At 41.8% G+C, this 13,687-nt stretch overlaps 1 long non-coding RNA gene across 1 annotated transcript; it reads right to left on the bottom strand.

Annotated features, from left to right (window-relative positions):
- Positions 1–235: 235 nt before the first annotated feature.
- Positions 236–11,776, bottom strand: LOC132664818 (uncharacterized). Its single transcript, XR_009603860.1, has 3 exons — positions 11,720–11,776; positions 2,872–2,958; positions 236–407 (listed from the first exon to the last, which is right to left on the bottom strand). It is a non-coding gene; the product is annotated as an uncharacterized LOC132664818 (long non-coding RNA).
- Positions 11,777–13,687: the final 1,911 nt, after the last annotated feature.

The raw sequence follows: 13,687 nt of genomic DNA, 5'->3' as shown, positions 1-13,687 counted from the left end.
TGGCTTGGGAAAATGGGGGGCGGGGGTATTATTCTAATTTAGAACATAGTTTTAGAAATGGTAGAGAACTTTGGGATTTTCTAATTTAGTCCTTTTAGACTTGCAGATGAGGAAAGTGAAGAACCAGAGGTTTACAGGGGTGCTTAACACATGAGCATAAAGGTATCTTGTTTTAGATCCTGGCTCTGCTACTGTGTGACCTTAGGCCTCTAAAGTTCAGCTTCCTTACCTGTGAAATGGTGGCAACAATACACATCTTTTAGAGGTTTTGTGAGGATTGAAGGAAGTATGCATTCAGCACAGTGACTGGCACATAGGAAACACCCAGTGAATGGTCACCAGTTTTACTGGATATTACAAGACGGAAGTTTTCTGAGCTATCCTGGGCTTTTTCTGCTCTTGTGTCCCTGTAGAAGAAATTCACCACAGAATTTCTTAGAGCCTTAGTATTATATTGGACAGAAAGTAACAACCAACCAAACTATCCCCAACCTGATGCTTTTCACCAATTCTGGAGGAAGTTCAGGCAACTCCAACAACCAGTTCTGTTACACAGCTTTGGAAACTTGTCAGGAATTCCAAAAGCTTTATCTGGTATCACAAAAATGGCCCTGAAGGCAATATTCTGTTAGCTCTGCACTGTCCAATAAAACTTTCTTCGATGATGGAAATGTTACTCTGTGCTGTTAATATGATACCTACTAGCCTTATGTGGCTGTTGAACACTTGAAATGTGGCTAGTGTGGCCAAAACTGAATTTTAAAATTTATTTCACTTTAGTTAAAATTTAGATACGCACGGGAGGTTAGTAGCAATCGGTTTGGACAGTGCAATTTTAGGGTCTGCATTTAAAACCTTTCCGGGGTTTTTGTTTGTGTGTGGCCCTGAAGCAGAATTCTCATCCCAGTTTCTTAAATTTTAAACTCAAGTGCATCCAATTCTGGCCTCCCGACACATTCCAGTGTTGTAAACACCATGTTATACTTGAGAGATCGTGTAATGTAGTGCTCGGTAAATGTTAGCTCTAATTATTACTAGGTCTGGCATATGTCAATTAAAAACCTAGCAAGTGTTTATATAAGCAGGGAATGATTGCTTTTAAGAGTAGGAGAATGTGTTTTACAAAAGAGAGCAAGCTCACTTTTCTATACTACATGTAGGAGCATGCTTACTAAGTATGTCAGTGTGTATAACAGGCATGCCACACTTTCCCCTCCATTTCCAAATATATACTCCCCACCAGGAAGTGCCTTCTAAGCTTAAAGGCACTGAAAAACTGCATAGAGAACACTTATTTTTTTTCTTACAATTTTTTCAAGGGGAAAAAGATAAATATTTTAATTAAACAAAGTGAGAAAAGTAGTTCAAACTAATAGCACAATAGGAATCAAAATCATGTCACCTGGGGCACCTGGGGGGCTCTGTTGATTGAGCGTCCAACTCTTGATTTCAGGTCTAGTCATGGTCCCAGGGTCGTGGGATTGAGCCTTTAGTCAGGCTCTGGGCTGAGCATGGAACCTGCTTAAGATTCTTTTTAGGGGCACCTAAAGAGAATGGATGGCTCAGTCCGTTATAGTGTCTGATTTGGGCTTAGGTCATGATCTCACAGGTCGTGAGTTCAAGCCCAGTCTTAGGTGCTATACTGACAGCTCAGAACCTGGAGCTTGCTTTGGATTCTGTGTCTCCCTTTCTGGTTGCCTTTCCCCCACTCATTCTCTGTCTCTCTCTCAAAAATAAATTTAAAAACATTAAAAAAAAAGGTTTTTTTTCAAGATTCTCCTTTCTACATTTCTCCCCAACTCATGCTCTCTCTCTCTCTCTCTAAAATAAAAATAAAAAAAAATGTTTGTTCATTTGATAACATTAGGGTGGAAGTAATTCAAAAGACAGGAAAATATTTACACAAAATATGTCCATTATGTCATAATGTCTGTTTTCATCAACAGCAACATCAATTAAAGATTTAATTGAAGGACTAAGCCCCCTATAAAGGTGAAGTGTTGAAAATGATTTGAGGTTTATATCTTGAATGTTGAGTTTAATATGAATAATTAATTCATACATAATTAATGGTTAATGATATATAATTAATAATTAATGAATAGAATACACTAGACCAGTGGTTCTCAATCAGAGGACATTTGGCAATGTCTGAAGATGTTTTTGCTTGTCACAACCTGTGAGGAAAGGGATATTACAGGTGTCTAGGGGTAGAACCTAGGGCTACTGCTGAATGTCCTACAATGCATAGGACAGCCCCCATGACAAAGAATTTTCTGATCCAAAATGTCACTAGTGCTGAGGCTGAGAACCCTAGACTAGATGCATGATATTCTCAGATTCCAAAGTTTTTATAACTTTTTTTTTTTAATTTTTTTTTCAACGTTTTTTATTTATTTTTGGGACAGAGAGAGACAGAGCATGAACGGGGGAGGGGCAGAGAGAGAGGGAGACACAGAATCGGAAACAGGCTCCAGGCTCCGAGCCATCAGCCCAGAGCCCGACGCGGGGCTCGAACTCACGGACCGCCAGATCGTGACCTGGCTGAAGTCGGACGCTTAACCGACTGCGCCACCCAGGCGCCCCTAACTCTTTTTTTTTTTTTTTTTTTTTAAGTAATCTCTATGCCCAGTGTGGGGCTTGAACTCCCAACCCAGAGATTAAGAGTCACATGCTCTACCAACAGAGCCAGTCAGGCATCCCATTAGATTCCCAAATTCTTGATTACCAATATGATATATAATACTCTGAGTTTTCATCCATAAAATTGAGACGATAATATCTACCTCTATTGTTGCTGTAAGATTTAAATGGAATCAAGTAATGTTATGGTCACATTGCCATTTTGGGTTGTCAGCCAGACTCACTTACTAGCGAAGAGATTGGTTTCCATATGCCACCCTCCTAGTGAATTCTGGACTCATCGTAGTCACAAATTTCTGCATATTATAGTCCTTGCTTGAGAAGAATAGAAACACAATTTTTTATCAATAAATGCCAACTGTTTAATGAATAATGGCGTTTTAAAACAGGGTTTCATTTATTCCTAATATAACAAATAATAGATATTAATTATTAGTAATTAGAAAGTATAGACAAGCAAAAATAAGAAAGTAAACATCACCTGTCATTCCACGACTCAGGGAAAATCAATTGGGTACATCCTTCATGAATATTTCAGTTCAGATGTATGCACATATGCAACCTTTGCCCTAGGCTCAGAGCAGCAGGTGTGGAATGTCTTTGTCTAGCCTTCCCCAGAGCAAGACCCAAGGACATCCATGTTTCTAGGGCCTCAGCTGGGCTGTCAGAAAAGGGATGTCTGACATTGTCTCCATTCCATTTCCTGCTGTTAACCAGGATCACCTGTAGTGACTTCTCATTCATAAAGGTTGTTTTTTTTTTTTTTTTCCTGAGCTCCACAATCATACATATAACAACAGCAATTACAGCTGGACTTCTAAAGCACTTAGCTTTGTGCCCAGCACTGTTCCGTGTGGTTTGAATATATTAACTCATTTAATCCTCAAAACAACCCTTTGAGACAAGTATTATTATCCCTATTTTACATATGAGGAAACTGAAGAATGATGGGATAATGTCATTTGACTAATTAGTAAGCGGCAGATCTGAGTTCTGAACCCAGGCTGTTTCCTGAGTCCATGCTCTTAGCCTCTGCTACATAAAGCTCTCTTTGCACTCTGAGACATACTCCTTTTCTACTCTGAATTCTCACGGCATTCTTAGGGCATTTAATTTCACTTGCATTACGATTTATCAGCCTAACCAAGACCACCTTTTACTCAGTCTTGAATGGGTATTGTACATGGTAAGCATCCAATAGACGATTAAATAGATTTTATAATTAAAAGAAAGGCAGGATTTTCAAACATTGAGTGACAGAGGGGAAGGGACGAGGTTACTGAGTCATTAAACCTGTCAGTTCCTTTCTTCTGTTCCCTGCATTGTTGGTCCCTGAACTAATAGAAATTATCACCTTTGTCATTGTCTCCTTGGAAATGTTATGAAACGTTCTTGGGAGCAGCAAATATTCATAGAAGTAGGAAGATAAAATATATTTAAAAATTTTTTTTGTGTTTTATTTATTTTTAAGAGAGAGAGAGAAAGAGAAAGCAAGGGAGGGACAGAGAGAGAGGGGGAGACACAGAACCTAAAGACAGGCTCCAGGCTCTGAGCTAGCTGTCCACAGGGCTCGAACCCATGAACTGCAAAATCATGACCTAAGCTGAAGTCGGACGCTTAACCGACTGAGCCACCCGGGCACCCCTAAAATATATTTTTTAAAAAGCAGTTCTGTCCTTGGGCACCGACTCTTGATTTTGGCTCAGGTCATGATCTCGTGGTTTGTGAGATCGAGGCCTGCATCAGTTCTGCACTGACAGCATGGAGCCTGCTTGGGATTCTCTCTCTCTCTCTCTCTCTCTCTCTCTCTCTCTGCCCCCCGCAAAAATAAATAAATAAACTTAAAAAAAAAGCAATTCGGTCCTTTCATCTGTATTTCAAGATTTTGTTCCCTTTATCATTACTTTCTAATTTGCTCATTCCAGCTTTAAATAACACAGTGGGCAAGATTTTGAACAAGTACTGTTCTGTACTGGGAAGTGGCTGGCTTCAGACCAAACCAATTTAATTTTCCTCTTATTTACACTAATAGCCTAGAAGTAATAGCACAGGAAGTTAGCATCCAGTAGTTATAATGAACCAATCAGGTTTTTTTTTAAAGGAAAAAACATGCCAAAAAAACCCCTGATAATAATCATAAACATGTTCTCTTTAGTCCCTCAGTTATTGTTACATCTAATTCCTCAATTTACAAACATAACATCTTTCCAAACAGTTAATAATACAATGGGTTTACTGAAGGGAAAGTGTGTTAAAACAAATTAGCAGACATAATGAACACTGGTTTCAAGTGCCTTTTCAATACTTTTATCTCAGCCCTCACTATTTTATTAAATGTATTTATGTGACCCCTGTAGGGAAAGAATTCTTCATGGGTCTCTCACATCTCTGCACGTCTTGGTAGTAGAAGCACCAACTTCCCCAGACTATCTTTTCCAGGATGTTTGTATAGCACACAGCGTCTCCTTCTGAAGTGCTGGACAGCCACACATACTGTACCGTATGAAAGATCTGGGTTCCCTAAGCTCAGGGTTACACGCCTGTAATGAAATCGACTATGTGTCCCCGCATCCATCTATGTCCCCGCCGTGGGCATCGGGGTGGAGGAACGGATAGAAATACACTGAGGCCCCCACCACGTACTGTACTGTGAGTCTAAGACCTCTGTTTCTGACCCAGGGGTCTTACGTCTGCGACTAGCATCCATGAAGCTCTGACAGGCCAGGCTAACTTGTAGTGTTCAATCTCAGACCTTTCCCAGCTCTCGATAGTGTTTGTGACAGGGACTACGGACTACATCGCAGACACAGCTTTCTGGAAGAGGAAGGATGAGGATCTCATGGGCTGATTGATGGATTTTGCAAGAAGTCCCTGAAAACGGATAATAAACCAAGCTGTATGGTCCCTGGGAATCAGTTGTAGGCTACATCGAATGTCTGCTGAGCAATAAATGGTTCTCTGCTTTATAGCCTGTTGCCAAGGAGGAACTGGGGAGGCGGTTGCAAGTCATGCGGTCTCAAAGACTAGCTGGGGCCAGGGTTGCTGGGCTGCTAACTCTCCTCCAGGCGGAGGCACTTCCTCACCATTCTGGCAATCAGCCTCAGCTCTTCCCTTTATAATGACTGGTACTGATACGTGTCCTGGGTGAGCAGACGCCCCTGCCCCCACCCCAGTCAAAGAACAGTTACAGAGATCATAAGGATAACGAACACTTGGCTGAACACACTATTCATCAAGTCTCCCTAGAGTGGCCTGTTGGGGGCCAGAGTGGGGACATAATAAATCACGGTAAGTTTTTAAAAATTCCTTATCCTTCTTGCAAGTTTCTTCCAGATGAAAGGTCCAAGTGAGCACAGAGAATGACTGGGGAAAGGTGAAGGGGGAGCCGCTGGAATGGGACACTTGGATTTTGTGTTGGAGGAGGGAGAATAACCCAGCCCCTGGGCAAGTAACACCCTAGACCTTAGCAGGTATGGAGGAGGAAGGACCTTGAGGATCTTTGTCATTTAGATCATCCCCAGAGCCTTCCTCAGAAAGGAGAACATCCTATCGTGATTCTCCTAAACTTTCCTAGCACTTTCCATTTCATTCACTGCTTTTCCCAGCCTGTTGGCTCTGAGAACAACTGGAGGTTTGATCCTCTTCCCCTTAACCTTACCGCCATGTTTATCTGAAAGAGCAAGGAATGGTCCCAGCTCCTGCATGTCCTACACAAAGCACCTGTCAACACTCCTGGCTGTCTTCCCGAGCCCCACTCGTACAGTCATTGCACAGTCATTCCAAGGGGTGGATGAATGCCACCTGCCTGGTGACACGGACAAACGGACAATTTTAGTCTGACTGCCCCCAGGCAGCTCCTCAAACAAGACTAGGCTCAAGTATTCCAAGTGACATGAGAACTCTAGGACTTAACAGCTGGTGGGTGACCACATTAGTGGAACTGTCAACCTGTGCCCATTGAATGACGTAGGTTTAACTTGGGGGGCTCCGACAATTGTAAACAACACTTTCTTTCCAGGGCTCCTAGGTACACCCCCAGGAGTGTATTGCTTGCCTAGAATCTAGGCATTATCTTGACTTATGATTAATATCATCACATCACTTTACTTGTGGAGGACGGAAAGTGTATTTAACACAAATTAACATCTCGCAAAATACTCTTGGCATAACTGATTCTCTGGGGACCACGAGAGTTTTGTGAACATCAGGAGTGAGCTGGGAAAGGGAAGGGGCATTGTAAAGCATGATCTTAGACAGACTGGGTATTGGGCAGGGGCTCAATGCACCAGTTAAGGGTGGCCCTGGTTCTGTCACTTGCTACCGTACCTGAATGTCAGTTTTCTCATCCATAACCCTTGCAATAGGCTTATTAGGAGGATTAAATGAGATCATGCACTTATGCAAGCACCTGGTGCCCATTGAGTCCCCACAAAATGCTAGCTATAATGATCATTATCATTTATGAATAAAACTGGAACACACGAAAGGGAATTGAGTCTCAAAAAGGCAGCCAAGTTCCTAGAATAGTAGCTGGTGTGTTAGGCACAGGGTGATGATCATGAATCTCAGCATGGTGAGCTAGAGGGCCTCATATCTCTGCTCAGAAACTGGAACAGAGTCCTGAGCCCCCAGGAAAAAATTAAATAAATTAAATAAATTTAAAAACTGCTGCAGAAACTGAACACAAGCAGTATCTAAAGAACCTTGTGAATGATCATAACCTATTTTCTGTTAACACACATGAACACACACAGACACGTACACTCGTAAAGCTTTTTAGCCTTCACTTTTAATTGTTGTTTTTTTTTTTTATATTTATTTATTTTTGAGAGAGAGGACAGAATGTGAGCAGGGGAGGGAAGACAGAGAGAGAGAGACATAGAACCCGAAGCAGGCTCCGGGTTCTGAGGTGTCACCACAGAGCCCGATGCATGGCTCTAACCCACGAACCGTGAGATCATGACCCGAGCTGAAGTTGGATGCTTAACCAACTGAACCATCCAGGCACCCCATAGCCTTCACTTTTTTTTTTTAATTTTTTTTAACGTTTATTCATTATTGAGACAGAGAGAGAGAGAGCATGAATGGGGGAAGGTCAGAGAGAGAGGGAGACACAGAATCTGAAACAGGCTCTAGGCTCTGAGCTGTCAGCACAGAGCCTGACGCGAGGCTTGAACTCCCAGACCACGAGATCAGGACCTGAGCTGAAGTCGGACGCCCAACCGACTGAGCCACCCAGGCACCCCATAGCCTTCACTTTTTAAAAAATGTTTTTTAATTATTTATTTTTGAGAGAGAGAGAGAGAGAGAGAGAGAGCACAGGTGGGGAAGGGGCAGAGAGAGAGGGGGACAGAGGTTCTGAAGTAGGCTCTGCACTGACAGCAGTGAGCCCATGTGGGGCTCCCCTGAGCCAAAGTCAGACACTCAACTGACTGAGCCACCCAGGGGCCCCTAGCCTTCACTTTTAGAGGTTAAATTCACATTAAGCATCCAGATTGCACTAAAACAATCCTTGACATTAATAACACCCTAACCATATCAATTTACTTACAGAGCATCCAGATGTAGCTACTATCGTATGAATGAAAGCAGATGAGATGATCTATCTTTTAGGTTTTAAAAAATAATCCTATAAAATTAAATCCAGTTTATATGACACTACCAAATCCACCATGGCTTATAATTTTTCCCCCCCTGGCTGCCCTATTTACTAACTGTATGATCCTGGAAAAATATCAAATTCCTAACCTGCTAAATGATATGCATATTAGCACCTAATAAGTTTTGAAGTTTGAGATAATGGAAGTCACAGTGCTTTGAAATCATGCTTGCTATATAATTATAGTTATGATTATTACATACATTCTCCAACCAGGCTTTACAAATATCCAATCCAAATGGTATATCAATACCAGTGCATTCACTGAGAAAATAAAATACACACACACACATACCAGTGCATTCACTGAGAAAATAAAATACACACACACACACATACACACACACACACCCCAGCAAAGGGAGTGAGTACAATGCAGAAATAAAAGGGTGAATTAGGAAAGGGAAGTAAAAACTAACCAGATATAAATGAAAATGACATTGGCAACATGAAAGCAAGCACGCGTGTACCTGCTGGTTGGAATTTAGACCCTATTTCTTCAGACAGTTAAATAAGAGCTGTGGCAAATTAAGGTTTTCTTCCCATCTAAATGTAAATTTTGGAATTCAGAGGGAAAGAATAGTCTCACCCTACACCTACAAGTTTCTGAGTACAATAAATTATAAAGAAATTGGGGCAGGGGGTACTGGTGCTGGGGAAGAATAAGAATGAGCAAATGTTTTCAATCCATTATAAAACAGCAGCCTGATCATTGTATGTGATTGTATTCTCAAATAAAACAAATACCTTCGAATTTGGAATTTGGAAACACTGTTTGATTCACCTTTTCCTCAGCAGTCGATCAGCTTAATTAAGCCCAGAAGGGAAAAGTTGCACAGTAAGTTCCCTTTGTACTTACGGTTCTTTGATAAGAACTCTAAAACACTATTTTGTGGATCCTAGCAACCATTTTACAAATATCAGAAGGTAAATCACCAGTTCTTTAATTTGATGATTCATTAGATGGCTTTAAACAAAATTTTACCTACCTACTCCAACCACACCCTTACAGCCACCCTCCCTAACTCTCATGGAGCTTGTACTAGAACCCCCTAGGCTTCTTGTTTAAAAATGCAGGTAACTGGGGCCGTGAAAAAAACCTGAATTTGAATTCTAGGGGTTGTGACTTGGGTATCTGTATTCTAATAGAACTTCACTATACTTGATAAATCTTTGCACTAGAACTGATTCAATACATCTGAATCTCTGTGCATGGTTGTGTTATTCATTTAGCATTTAGGGTGTACTGGTACGTATTCATTCATCCAGCAAATTCATACGCGCCTACTATGTATCCAAACTGTGCTAAAAACTCTGCTGTCATTTTTTGGAGTGTCTACCACCAACCAGATTACAAGGCCCTTTCAGATAGGGATCCTAAGCAAACATTTCTTCATAATCCTAAAGACTGATAATATAGCCTCCATTTAAGAGTTGCCCCCTCAGGGTCCATTCCCCCTCCTTCCTTTCTAACAGAATTTCAATTTTGTCCAGGGACTCATCTGCATAGCCAAGTATTTCAGAGGAAATTGTCAGGAATGAGTCTGATTCCTCTAAAGGTAATGCCATTACCCTTACGAGAACTGTGTCAGGCATTTGCATGTGACCTAATTCTGGCCAATGAGGCATGAGGGGAAGTCGGCTGGGAGGCTTTGGCAAAGTTTCCTGCCTCCTCCAAGAAAGCTACAGGAAGAGGTGGTCTCTCTTTTTCCTCCAAATAGAGATACTTCTGCTGTGTTATCTGAAACTGCGGCAGCCATCTTGTTACTTCTCTGAGGAAGAAGCTTCCACTGGGGACAGCAGAGAGGAGAAATGGGAAATACTTCGTTCCTTAATTAATTAATTAAAAAAAATTTTTTTTGAGCCTCTAATCAACCAATGGTGACATCTACTCTACCTTAGGGCTTCCGATTCACTGAGAGAAAGAGAGAGACACAGAGGGCAAGCAGGGGAGGGGCAGAGAGAGAGAGAGAGGGAGACACAGAATCTGAAGCAGGCTCCAGCTCTGAACTGTCAGCACAGAGCCCGACGCGGGGCTCGAACTCACAAACCATGAGATCATGACCTGAGCTGAAGTCGGACATTTAACAGGCTGAGCCACCCAGGCGCCCCGAGTCTGCATTTCTGTATTTGCAGCCAAAGCACACTGATGGTTCTAGATGATGTTGACAATGACTGCAAAAATAAAATGATAGGCTTTCCATATTCACAGATGGCACTACTGACCACAAGTGAGGTTTATTTGTGGGGCTGTAAATAAAAACATCAATGCAAGACCTAGAATCTGTACAGAGCTACCCTCTTTCTCCTAAGCCCCTATAACCTTTTCATGTGCCTTTCAGACAAAGGAAGGTCAGGAGAAGGTGGGTGGCTCCCAAAAATGTCTAGTGGCCACCATTGCCCTCTTGCTTTTTGGCCACCTCCTCCACCCCCTGGCTTGAATCCTCCTCCTCCCTTGGCTTATCTGACACTTGCTTACTATGTCGCTTTTCTTCCTTACATGTCAACACTGTTCTCCCTCTCCTTCAATGGCTCCCTTCCTCCTCTACCCACAAAAGATGAGTCTTTCCAAAGAATGGACTCCTCCCTTCTCCATTTCTCCCACTCTACTAGAGTTTCCGACTGCTTAGCAGGCAGTTTTACCTAGATATTATCCTCTAATCAAAATCAGTGTGTTCAAAGTCAGACCTACCCGTTTCTATCTGAACACCATCTCCTCTATCTGGAAACGATACCATAATTTTTTCAAGATTAAGACCTTGATTGTGATCTTTGATTTCTCCACCTTCCCCATCATTTTCTCCTGGCTCCAAGTCCTAACAAGCCCTCTTGCATAATTTCTCCCTCACACATCCTTTCCTTCCGTTCTTACGGCCACTATCCTGGTTCAGGCTCCGACTTTATCACCTTAGACCTGGAATACCACAGTAACTCTCTAATGCATTCCTCTCTGTTCTTGCCTCCTGCCCTGTGCCCAGCCCTTCTTGCATAGTCCAGAACATCTGCCCCGTCAGAAACCTTCAGTGAGTTTCCACTGCCTTTAAATTTATGTCCAAACTCTCTGGCCAAGCAAGGCTCCAAAATGAGACCCGCAGTTATCTTTCCAGGCACGGCTCCAAACATGCCTCTCTACAAACTCAACACAAACAAGTAAATTTACTCATTTTTCATGTATTCCTTACAGTTTCCTTCCTTCAGCCTTGGGTTTATACTGGACTACCCTCTGCCTCCTCCCTGTCTCCAGCCACCAACACTGAACCTGTTTTCCAAGGCTCAAGTAAGAGTCTGAAAGTGTCCTGATTGCCTCATATGGAAGTTATTCATAAAAGTAATAATGACGATTTAAAACAATAAGTACTATTCAATGAGTGCTTACTCTATGCCAGCCACTTGTAAAATGTGGATGATAAAACCCACCTAATGGAGTTATTATGAAGAGTCAATGAGCCGGTGTACAAACAAGGCTGAGACCAGATCCTGGTATATGTGGAAGGTGCCCAACACACATTGACTGAATTGTCACTAATTATGCCATTGAAATGTCACAATGAGGTTTTGCTGCAGTCCAAATGCCATGTGTTGGCTACTCAAAAGAGAATGAATGTGGAGGAAGTGGTTAAGATTACCAGGGGGGTTGGGAAAGGAGAGACCCAGTTCCAGTCCCTCACGACACCCCCAGCACAACTTTCCGAGTTGCAGGCAAATAATTCTGTCTTTGTTTCAAATCACATATATTGTCTGGTGATATGCTTGTTCTTCACATTTCTAGTGTGTGTGTGTGTGTGTGTGTGTGTGTGTGTGTGTGTGTGTTTCATAGCCCTTCACTTCCTTGTTCTGGGAAGCGAAATGCAGAACTCCGAGAGCATTGGGAAACAAGTTCTTTCCAATGTGATTAGAGGTATAAAATCATGTGGGAGACTAAAGAGAAAGCTCTTTTCTGGTGAGCAAAAGCTCCTCATAAATTTTTATCCCCTTAAAAATAAACAACAAAGTTTCCCCCTCGTGCTATATTTATTCTTGCTGTTTCTCAAACCAAAACACAACTTCAGAGACCGTTACTACACAGGAATGTTAAATACGTGGTTTGCATGCTAAGTCTGTGACAATCCTTACTCACATTCCGATGCTAGGAAATTAGCAATTTAAATCTCTCTTTGAAACATACTGTGGATTTACTCCTCAGAATTTCTCCCCCCCCCCCCAAATCCCAAACTACATTCAGTTACACTAAGGTTAGAACGTTATGATTTGCATAATAAGTATTTGTTAATAAGTAAATATCCCAGTCCTCTAAAACTGAGATGGGAAGTGTAGTTAGAGTTCGGACCTACTTAAAAAGATTCATTTAGACCAAGGAAAGCCCCGATCTGGTGCTTTGAAAAATATGGGGCCATACGTTCATGAATGACACAGGATTTAAAATTCCTGGAGGGAGAAGGTCCACCTGCTTCAGTAGGGGGCTGGATTATGACACACAGGGATGCAATCTCCATTTCTCGGGAATTCAGGTACAAATTAGCATGTCAAGGATAGCCGAGTTACTCCCTGGAAAGCTACAGCATATTCTTCCATCCCAACATTCTTCTATAGTCAAGACTCCCTGCTTGGGTTTTAGCGCCACACCGCCTGGGGTGCTTCTTAAAAATACAGATTCTCACGCTCAACCCAAGGCCTGAAAATCTGTATTTTTAACAAACACCCATGTCTCAGCTGACTCATCCTTCAATCCACATCAACTTGCAGAGAAGGTTGTTTTATCTTCGTTTGTTTGTTGTGTGGCAACAGATCCTCTGGCTTTCTCTTTTTTGAAGCGTGTCCTTCCGGGGTGCTGAAGATTCCCCAGGTATGGTGCCAACACCCAGCTCTGTCCTCTGAAGCAGATCTTCCTTTTCTTTTTGCCTCCTCAGTATTCACCTTTTCTGCAGCACCCTTTCTTTCCTGGGGGGGACGAAGCTCTTCTGATGTGTGTTAAAGGACACCAGTGACAATTACTCACATGAGCTTTTATATGTGACTTTCAATGCCTTCATTATGATTATTCTGTTCTTCCATGGGCCTCTTGTCAGAAAGTGGTTTGAAATGCATAAAATGAAATACAAAGGAAACCAACTGTATTGAAATACTGCTCTCAAAATATGTTTTGAAATGTGAAATAGTAACGTGTTCTTCTTTATTGATATATCAGAAAACAAGACCTAGAGGCATATCTAATAGTTTTCTTAATTTGAAAATATCGTGAGCATCAATGGTATCTCGAAATATTCATAGCGACGGTAACGTCATACAAAAATACCTATGATTTCTATTGGTGATGAAGTCTTAGGTGGTGCTAAGGTGTGTTGACTACATTCATAATTAAAATTTCAGTTAGGTGAGAATGCAGAT

Source organism: Panthera onca, chromosome F2, assembly GCF_046562875.1.
Source record: "Panthera onca isolate mPanOnc1 chromosome F2, mPanOnc1 haplotype 2, whole genome shotgun sequence".
NCBI classification, from domain to species: domain Eukaryota; kingdom Metazoa; phylum Chordata; class Mammalia; order Carnivora; family Felidae; genus Panthera; species Panthera onca.
Note: the sequence above shows the minus strand (reverse complement) of the source record. Positions and strands in the feature narration are given on the sequence as shown.